The 10,578-nt window shown below is 46.4% G+C and overlaps 1 non-coding gene across 1 annotated transcript; it reads left to right on the top strand.

The window, feature by feature from the left end:
- The first annotated feature begins 8,444 nt into the window (after window positions 1–8,444).
- On the top strand, window positions 8,445–8,525 carry trnas-uga (transfer RNA serine (anticodon UGA)). The gene has a single exon. It is a non-coding gene; the product is annotated as a tRNA-Ser (tRNA).
- The last annotated feature ends 2,053 nt before the right edge of the window (window positions 8,526–10,578 follow it).

Raw genomic sequence — 10,578 nt, 5'->3', positions numbered from 1 at the left:
TAAATTTAATCAAAAAAATAAAAAATAATTCAATTGATTGGTCTGATTGAAGATATTGCCTTATAAACCAAAGCAAAGGTCAGGAAGTTGCATAAAGAAACAAACCTCATGGACATTGTTACTGCAGGTGGTCGAGTGGCCTGGTCAGCCATTCAGAAGTCAGGTCTTCCATAAGTCAGAGGTATGGTGAAATTTCAAGAACCAGCAAAGAATGACAAAACAAAGTGAAGGGCGACAGTCTCTTGCCTCCCCCCAGTGTCTTTCTCGGTGGAGGGAGACAGCTCTCCGTTGGTCAGCACCGAGTTCTTCTGGTCCTACTGCTGTCAATGGGATTTCCCATTGAATCCACCCCAAGGTGCGCCAAAGACCCCGCCAGCGTGAATAGCCGGAAGATCCCGCCCAAAGAATGAGAAAATGGAGTATAAGAGAAAACTAGCCAGCAATTTAAAAACAGATAGTAAGAGTTTCTACATATATTTAAATCAGAAAAGTGTAACTAAAGCTAGTTTTGGCCCTTTAGTGAGTCAGTCTGGGGAATTGATGGAAAACAAGGAAACAGACTTTTATTCGATTGAAGTCTGTATATGACTTTGATCAAATAAAAGTGCACTCTTTTCTCTCACTGTACTTTCCTTATATGTGTGTTTGTGTGTGCATGTGTGATTGTGGGAGCGATGCAAGAGTGGTTGGGTTGAGTGCTTAAGTAAACAATTACCTTTGTTTGATTAAACAAAAAGCTTGCTGCTACTTACCTAGAAGGAAAAAACTATTTAAAATTATCAAAAGCTATCACATTTGACAACAGTACTACTGCCGTTCCATGTTCAATCCAGCCTGGCCAGCGCCAATAATTTCTGAGTTTTAATGTTTTTGTCCTCCAAGGTTTTCACTTCTCTCACACATTCAGAGGTTAAAAAACACACACAAACACACACATTTTTCCTCTCAAACATTCACTGAGCACGGACAGTTGGGAAAGGAACAAGGATTTCAGCAGTTCTCTCTCAGTCTGGTCGCTGAGAAATGTTTTGTCTGATCACATGGGTTCAATTATGTCATTGTGTGGGTGGAGCTGAGCTGTGGATCTTAGTTTTACTTTTGCTTTGGTTTTGGGCTTGTTTGTGGCTCTGCGTTTTTTTGCTTTCATTTTCACATTTGGCTGCTGTATTCAGACAGACAAGTACCTTGGAGTCTCTCACTCTGCATTTTAAAAGCTGTTTCCAGGTTACTTGATAACTTAAAAGTGATAACTGTTTTCTGGAAGGAATTCAAGCCTGATGTTTTGAAAAGGAAACAAGAGTGTATACCAGGTTTTGAGTGCTGGGTGCTGGGCCACACCTATGAATAGGGCTTTCTGGTTTATGGGGTCTTGTTACTAAATTGGAACAGTTTAAAGGGGGAAATTTATTAAGGGTTATACATAGAGTACAGTAGCTGTGTGGGGTATTTATGTTGATAAAAATGCTTACTGTGTGTGTTTACAAAACTGTTAACTAAATTCGTAGAATAAACTTTGTTTTTGATTAAAAGTGCTTGAGGCCTCTGTTGAATAACACCTGAAAGGCCGGCCCTTGTGCTCCTCATAACCAAAATGAATAAACAGTTGGAGGTCAGGTGAACTCCATGATATACTTTGGAGTTTTCTAAACCCTGGCCCACAACACAAGTTTTGACAGAAAACAGCAAGATAGAGAAAGAAACAAATCGACTTTTGCTTTCTGTAAAGTGGTTGCAAAACGTTTTGCCTTTTAGTCTGGCTTTTAGTTTCATAAAAGGATCATTAAATAGCATTGTTCTGTTCCTTTAACATTTCATGGACTGAATGGTTTCCCCAGTCGCGCGTATCTCGGAAGCGCGCCATTCGCTGGAAGCGGGATTCTATACTCCCACAGCTTGTCAATGGAATTTCCCATTGTAACCACCCCACGCTGCCAGGGAACCCACAGGCGGGGGTGGGCTTCTGGTGGGAAAAGTGAATTGCAACGGCTGCAGAACTCTGGCCCATAAATGGACTCAAACAAATACGCTTCCTGCAGACCACACCGACGGCCTTTCAATCACTATTTCTAAAAGCCCACAGACCTAATTAAACCTGACTGCTTCAGAAATTGCTGGAGTCAGGGATATTTGAAGCTACTATGTCCGACATATTACTACAGTTATCATATGTTAATGCTCTCAAAAATGTGGATCTTACATCTGTCAAGGACCTGAAAACCCAAAGGACAATTTTGTGCTCCCAGGACCTGGAATGGATGACTGGCAAAGCTATAAAGCTATTTGAAAGAAAATAATTCAAAAGGATAGCGGTAGCACAATTTTACAGGAGCGCTCTCTTGAGAATTTAAGAATCCTATTTCACTTGTGTAGTTTGCATAATCAGACAGGTCCCACATGATAGCATCAATGTCTGTATTCCATTAAGTAGCTGAACATGTAACATTGCCAACTTAACTTTCACCCGTTCAGCTTGTTCCCAATCCTCCGACACAAAACTGTCCTTTCATTGTTATATGTGCTCTGAGTTTGGGCTATATATTACATCTCTGTCACACTCGTTTTTAGTTACTGTCAAAATTGGATCTCACAAAATGAAACAAATGCTTCTTGAGTGTTTACTAATGAAGGAAATACTTTCAGCACATTTTGACTTCTCTATTAATAGAAATAATAGTTATTGAGATATATATGAATATTTTTTTTAAAGTTGATGTGATGATCCTGCTCAATATCAATTGTTTCAAATGAAAAACATATTTGACACAGTGGAGCAAATATGAATATGGATGAGCAGGTGGGGTTGGGTGCAGATAGGGGAGGGTTAGATGAACAAAATTCTCAGTGTGTTAGGAAATCAGCTCCAACTTGTTGATTTCTAAGTTTTACTGAGGTGGGGCAAGGTGCAGCCATCGCACCCTCAGGAGGCAGATTGACACTTTGAACATTAAAGAGACCGGAAGCTTCAGATTTAACCTGCTTTGCAAGTTTAAATGTGGCTGGCCAGGTTTGGAAAACCAACAACTGCAGCAGGGTGAAGGCAGCCCAGGGAAGCGGCAAGCACTCCCGCAGCACTTCTTATGGGCCAAGCGAGTCAATTGCTCTCCCCCCCATCCCAATCGCTACCCTGCCCCAAACTCCCCCTTCATCACACACTCCAACCTGTAACGTTCAATGGTTCAATTGTTCTGTGTTTGATGTGAGGCTGTTTACTATTTATGCTCACTGTGCTTGATTGGTTAAGCATGAGTGTGGACCCAGAGAAAAATAAACAAAGCTGTAGCAAGAACTGGAAGCCTCCCTCCTGAGATTGGTCACTCCCTCTGGGATCAAGTATCAGGGGCGAAATTCTCCGGAAACGGCGCGATGTCCGCCGACTGGCACCCAAAACGGCGCAAATCAGACGGGCATCGCGCCGCCCCAAAGGTGCGGAATGCTCCGCATCTTTGGGGGTCGAGCCCCAACCTTAAGGGCCCCCATCCGGGCCGGAGAATCGCGTGGGGGGGCCCGCCAACCAGCGCGGCGCGATTCCCGCCCCCGCCGAATATCCGGTGCCGGAGACTTCGGCAACCGGCGGGGGCGGAATTCACTCCAGCCCCCGGCGATTCTCCGACCCAGCGGGGGGTCGGAGAATTTCGCTCCAGATCCTCTTTGAGACCAAACCCCCTCATTGTGCTTGGAGATCAGCCCTACCCAGTCCTGTGGCCCCCTCCAAAGTGCTCTGCGCCCAGCCCGAAGCCAAACCCATCAGTCAAGCTGACACATGGGCTTGGAAAATGTCAGAGCAAAATGTCACAAGCTGTGGAGTTAAAACCGTGGCTGGAATTCTCCAGCCATTGGGAATCTCTGTTCCTGCCAGCAGCCCACTAATTTCCCGGTGGCATGGGGTGGCTTCAATGGGAAATCCCATTGACAAGCGGTGGGAGTAGAGAATCCCGTCACCAGCAGATGGTGTCTCATCTACATTGACTTTTCACCAACCCTTTCAACTAACGCATCAGCAAGTAAAAAGCCACACTAATGTGTGCGTTTGATCGTTATGGTGACTGACCAAATGACAATGAAATTGGTTAACTGCACTGCCTGATCTGGCACTGAACCATACTGGGGTGGCAGCAGAGATAATACACTTGACCTAAGCCTCTCCAATATAAGGAGGACAAAAGTCAGCCATGATAGCTCCAGATCACTATCGAGCCTCCCAGATAGGTATTTGTGTATCCACTCATATTGAGTCATGATAGCTTTTGTGCCATTTCCTGAGGAACAACATTGTAGCAAGCATCAGCTCCTCAAAGGAGGACAAGTTCATATAATGCCGAAAGTGAAATAAATTTGGCTGGTAAAGTTGGTGGAAGATTTGCACTAGTTTGCATGTTTCATTGATTTTATTACCTGGCGCCACATGAAAGATTAATAAGAAAAATTATTGTGTCTGACTATAACAAAGTCAGCCAGTTGCATAAAGTGTAAAGCATAATTCATTCCATTGTTGATATTTTTATGATGCTTAAATGTATTAAATTATATAATAATAATTATAATAGATAAATTACAAGCGTAGAATACAATTTTATTTCTTTATAGAAATAAATATTTGATCAACAATTTCATTCTGTACAGTTAACATTTCACTTTCACTCACTTGCCTGTATTGCTCATAATTTGCTCAAGTTGCTGGACAAAGGAATTGACCTCTCCCAAATTGTAATTAGCCTTCCCTGAAAAGTAACCGTAATATTGCCGATAATAAAACCCTATCACATCAAGGTTGAGATCCAAGGACATAACTCATGGGAAATCATCACAAATCCAACCTATGACTCCATGAAGATTCAGGGGATGTGATTCTCCCTTCTGACGGCAGACTGTTGAGACCGTTGTAAAAACTGGAGGGTTTAACGACGGCGTCATCGGACCGCTAAGTGTAGTGATCCTCTGCCCGACAGGAGGCCAGCACGGTACTGGAGCGACCCACGCCACTCCAGCTGCCGATACTGGCGTCAAATGGGCACCGCGGGTCTGCACATGCGCACTGCGACCGGCGCGAATGCACGGTAGCTTCCTTCTCCGCACCGGCCCTGACGCAACATGGCGTAGGGCTAGAGGGGCCGGCGTGGAGTAAAAGAGGCCCCCACCAGGAGAGGCCAGCCCGCCGATCGATAGACCCCGATCGCGGGCCAGGCCGCGGTGGAGGGCCCCCCCACTCCCCGGGGTCAGACCCCCCTTCCCCCCCCCCCCCCCAACCAGGTAACCCGCGACAGGATGGACGCCGAGGTCCCGTCGGGTAAGACCAGATGTGAATGGCGCCAGAGGGAGGGGTGGGTCGGCCACTCGGCCCATCCCGGGCAGAGAATTATCAGGGGGGGGCCGTGTAGAGCAGCCCCCAACCGGCGCTGCGCCAATCGCGCCGGTGACCGGAGAATCGGCGGACCGGCGTCGCGGCGGTGGCGCGTGAATCGTGCCCGGCCCGCCGAGTCTCCGAACCGGCATGGGCTGAGAGAATCCCCCCCCCAGGATATCTTCAAGCGAGCAAAGCCTGTCTCCTGAACCTGACAGAACAGGACATTCTGTGCTTCAAATTCATCGGCTGATATTTTACGGCTGTTCCCGCTGGTAGGGACGCCGCAAAATCCAGGCCAATATTGATCTTCCATGAACTTTGTTTGTCTGCTTAATTCACAAGGAAAGTATTATCTCAAAACTAAGCTAATCATAAACCTTGAAATTAATGGTGGGCGAGTCACCGATAATCAGGTTAATAGTGATAGATACAACACACTTATGTTGGAATAATGGTTCCAGCACTTAATCAAGTTTGGTTTATCAACCAGAAACCCATAGAGAAACACAAAGTGAAGTCTTTCACTTTAGTCACTTTTCAGCAGTGGTATGGTGTGGGTTTGTCATATCAAATCTCCAAACCAGCCTTTTGCATTTAATTAAAGTTTACTTGAGAGAACTGCTGATAGTGAAAGAATTCATTTAATGCAAAGTCAGCCCAGCTTCTGAACCTGTGCTGCTATGATAAAATGCTGGAAATGTAGAGTAATTTATTTTCGGACAAATGAATGGTACAAAATGAAGTATTTTTTGAACCGTGCTGCAGGATGTTTATGAAACCAAACACGCAATTATTCAATAACATTCACTTCAGAAAGACTGCAAAGTTAAAGATGGGGGACTGTATTCTCTGATTTTGAGACTATGTCTGGAGGAAATGTCTGGTTTTATGACGAAAAAATCGGCGAGGCCCTAGCACCGATCCTCCGACCAGTGAGGGTCTTGCAGTCGCGCCACGTAAAACACACAAACTTCCCGATATAAACGCCTGAAGAATTGCCAGGCCCGTCGCCACGCATGCACATGGCGATGACCTGCAGCGGTCACGCATGGACCCGACCTGCCAGGTAGTGCCTCCCTGGACATCCCATCACCACCCGGGGCCACACCCACCAGTCCCCCGAGCCCTCGCCTAAGCCCTCCCCAGCCAGCATCACTGCTCCCCCCACCCCCCCTCCCCCCGACTGTGGCGGCACTGGAAACATACCGCAGCCACCACGCCGGGTTCACATCCTCCTCGATAACGACGGTTTGGAGGTGGTGGAGCATCCGAAAACAGGATCCGCCCACAATTCGGTCATAAACAGGGATTCTCCGCCAAATCGGTGATTACGATACGCCGTCGGGCAATGGAAGATCGCGCCTAAGTGTTCACACCAACGCAGATTTTGTGGACTTTCACGACAGAAAAACTGGAGGCGAAACTGGACCGATTCAGCAATTGTGGAGGGGTTAGTACCGGCGCCGCATGGAACAGAATCGATTCCAATGAAAAATGGTGCAGGATTCGCGGGTCCTTGATTGACATTCGAGAGGCTGACAAGCTGCAGCTGCATAGACACATTACAATCCCCACAGACATTCATCCCAGCCAACAAGATGGCACTGGTTATGCTGGTGCGCGCCCATACAGCTGATAGGTTGGCTGGGGTCACAGGGCACCTAGGGCGGTGCCCTGGGGGGGGGGGGGGGGACACACACACACACACCTTTACAACCCGTGGTCCTAAGTTGACAGTGGGCTGTTAGCGGTGTGTGCAGCTGCATGGCTGCCTGCCGGCTACACCAATGGTGTTCCATGCCTGTCCACCCCGACCACATAGCCAACCTTATGGCTACCCCCCCACTACTCCCCTAGCCCTAGCAGAAGCCCCCGGCCACCAGTACAACTGTCAGCAAACTATGACAATGTTGGACTCTTTCCATAACCCCTCTCTTTTCATCAGCAGCCACAACACCGGTTTCATGATGTTTAAAAGCACAAGTGAGCCGCGCCATCGGGAGCTCAGCCCATCGGAGGCGGAGCATCGCTGAGGCCTCGGAGAATACCAGGTTGGGTATTGATATGCAAGGTGCTAATGATATGCAAACGGTGTTGACTGTACGTGTGTTCCAAACCGCATTGACGCCGCTGTCAAGTGACGGAGAATTGCGATTTGGCGTTAAATTGGCGCCTACCTCAATTTTAGCATCGGAACCTATTCTCTGCCCAATTGCATTTCATGATTTTGGAGTCAGCCAATGCAGAATCCCACCCCAGAAACCTGTCTATCCCAGCCTTAAATATATCCAATGATCGAGCAAAAACAAGCCCTGGGATAGAGAATTCTGAAGATTCACAACCCTTTGACTGAAGTGATTTCTCCTCATCTGAACCTTGAATAATTGATCCCTTCTCCAGAGAATGACCCCCCCACCCCCGAATTTTAGAATCCCCAACCGGTAGAAAATATCTCACAGCCTCTTCCCATTTGAGCCCCCTCTGAATTATTTCAATGTCCGATTGGGAGGCCGAGGTCATCCGGGTTTCATTTGGGTGGGTTTGCAGTGAGTGAGGGTCCACTTGAAGCTGGCGGGTCATTTGCAGATAGTTCATTATCCCCTTTCTCACTCAACCATCCTGGATTTTAACAACCTATTTCCTGAGTTGTCAGACACCCATCAGCATCACTGAGGCAACTGCCTTTAATACTGCTCCTGTATCTGGATCAACTCTTCTGTTGCATTCCCCAAGTCAAGGAGTAAAAATCTCTGCTCATGCAAGATTTCATGTAGTTTTATTGATACTGCTGGGGCCTCTGCTCCTCTAAATGTTCCACCCTTGCCCTTCACTGATTACAAATTCATGTCCTAAATCTTCTTCCTTACATTTAAATCCTTGCTCAGTTCATCACACCATCACCTACTCATTACTTCAGAGGCTTCAAAACTGTGTCACTCTTCCCTCCATCCATCACCTCTTCCTCCAGCAATTCAAGTGCTTTTAAACACCAAACTGTATGTCACTTAACCACTGTTTCCTGATCTAATTTCTCTTATATCAAACACTTTGATCTCGGTTTTGTCCTGCGCTATGGACATTAATCTTAAGACCGTAAATACCAGCTGTGATGGCAAGTGGTTAAGGCATTGGACTTGAACTCCAATGGGGTTTCCCAGCGCAGGTTCGAGCCCTGCTCGCAGCGACAGTGATTCAAAATGTTTGTGGGCGGCACGGTGACATAGTGGTTTGCACTGTTGCTTCACAGCGCCCGTGGCCCAGATTCAATTCCCGGCTTGGGTCACTGTCTGTGTGGAGTCTGCACGTTCTCCCCGTGTCTGCATTAGTTCCCTCTAGGTGCTCCGGTTTCCTCCCACAAGTCCCGAAAGACATGCTGTTAGGTGATTTGGACATTCTGAATTCTCCCTCTGTATACCCGAACAGGCGCCGGAATGTGGCAACCATGGGATTGTCACAATAACTTCATTGCCGTGTTAATGGAAGCCTACTTGTGGCACTAATAAAGATTATTATTATTAAAGCTTAGGAGCAGACATAGGCCATTCAGCCCATTGAATCTCTCTGCCATTCAATGAGATCATGACTGATCTGATATAATAAACCTTAACTCCAATTTCCTGCCTTATCCCCATAACCACAGGGATAGGGTGCAGGCATGGGCCTAGGTAGGGTGCTCTTTCAGAGGGTCGGTGCAGATTTGGCCAGCTGAATGACCTTCTTCTGCATTGTAGTGATTGTATGATTCTCTGATTCTATAACCCTTGATTCCCTTACTGATTAAAAATCTGTCTATCTCAGCCTTGAACAAACATAACAACCCAGCCTCTACAGCCTTCCACAGTAAAGAATTCCACAGATTCATTACCATCTTAGAGAAGAAATTCCTCCTCACCCCTGACTTAAATGGGCGACCCCTCAACCTGAAATTATGTCCTTTGTTCTTAGACTCTCACACAAAGGGAAACAACCCCTTTCAAGCCCCCTTAGAATCCTATTTGTCTCAATAAGGTCGCCTCTCATTCTTCTAAACCAATAAGTACAAGCCCAACCTACTCAACCTCTCCTCAGAAGAAAATCCCTCCGTACACAGTGTCAAACAAGTGACCTTCTCTGGACTGCCTCCAATGCCAGTATATCTTTCCTTAAACGAGGAGACCAAAACTGTTGACAGTATTCCAGGTGGCTTCACAAGTAATAAATAATTAAATAAATGTATTCAGCTGGACTTGCGTTACAATTATAGAATGATACAGCACAGAAGGAGGCCATTTGGCCCATCCTGACTGCACCAGATCTTTGAAAGGGCTTGTTGTTCCATTTTCCTGCCCTTTCCTCACAGCCTGAACAATTTACACCTTCAAAAAATATATGAAATTCCCTTTTGAATGTGCTTCCATGATTCTTTCAGACATATTCCTGATCCTAACAACTTACTGAATAGAAATAAATATCTCCATTTTGCCTCCGGTTCTTTTGCTAATTACTTTATACGTGTGTCCTCTGGTTGCCAACCCTTCTACCACTGGAAACATATCTATTTTGTTGCTAACTTTTGGTTGGCTCTTAATTTGGCTCCGTTTAATTACGTTTGCTCAAGAGTCGCCAGGTATCTTCCGACACCGCCACAAGGTTCAGAACCGAATACTGATCAAAGACTCGATACACCGGTTAGTAAGTTCAAAAGCAATGCTCATTTATTTACACACAGTCAAATTTACTCATGCATAAACTCTACAAACTAAACTACCACTATTACTAAAGCCTATACTTAGCTTCGGGCGCCCACTCAGTCAGAGGAACGATGGCCGTTGCTCGGTTCTGAGGCTGCTGGGTTGAGCTGTTTACAGGGTAGCAACTAGGAGCGTCTATCTCGTAGCGTGCGTTGACTTGGGACTTACTTGGTCTGGTGCAGCTGCTAGGCAGGTCTCTCTCTTCGGTGAGAGCCAAAGCCAAAAGAGGGCGTTCTCCCTTGGGGGATACCTTTTATACGGAAAAGGGGCTTCGCGCACTTTTGGGCAGGCCTTGAACTTGGCCTCAACTAATTGGGTCTTTCCCAATCATCTGTATCGATTTCCCTGATCGCTGGGCGTGTCCTGGTGACTGTCAGTCTGCTTTGTCTTAGCTTCTTCTGGCGCCGGGGAGTCTGCCTTAACATTGTGTATCTAAATGTTTCCCTTTTGTCCCCGGAGATGGCTCATTAGTATGTAGATTGTTTGGTAGTTTCTGTCCTGTCTGAG

Source organism: Scyliorhinus torazame, chromosome 18 (assembly GCF_047496885.1).
Source record: "Scyliorhinus torazame isolate Kashiwa2021f chromosome 18, sScyTor2.1, whole genome shotgun sequence".
Taxonomy (NCBI): Eukaryota; Metazoa; Chordata; class Chondrichthyes; order Carcharhiniformes; family Scyliorhinidae; genus Scyliorhinus; species Scyliorhinus torazame.
The sequence above is the reverse complement of the archived record's forward strand: the minus strand, read 5'-3'. Positions and strand labels throughout refer to the sequence as shown.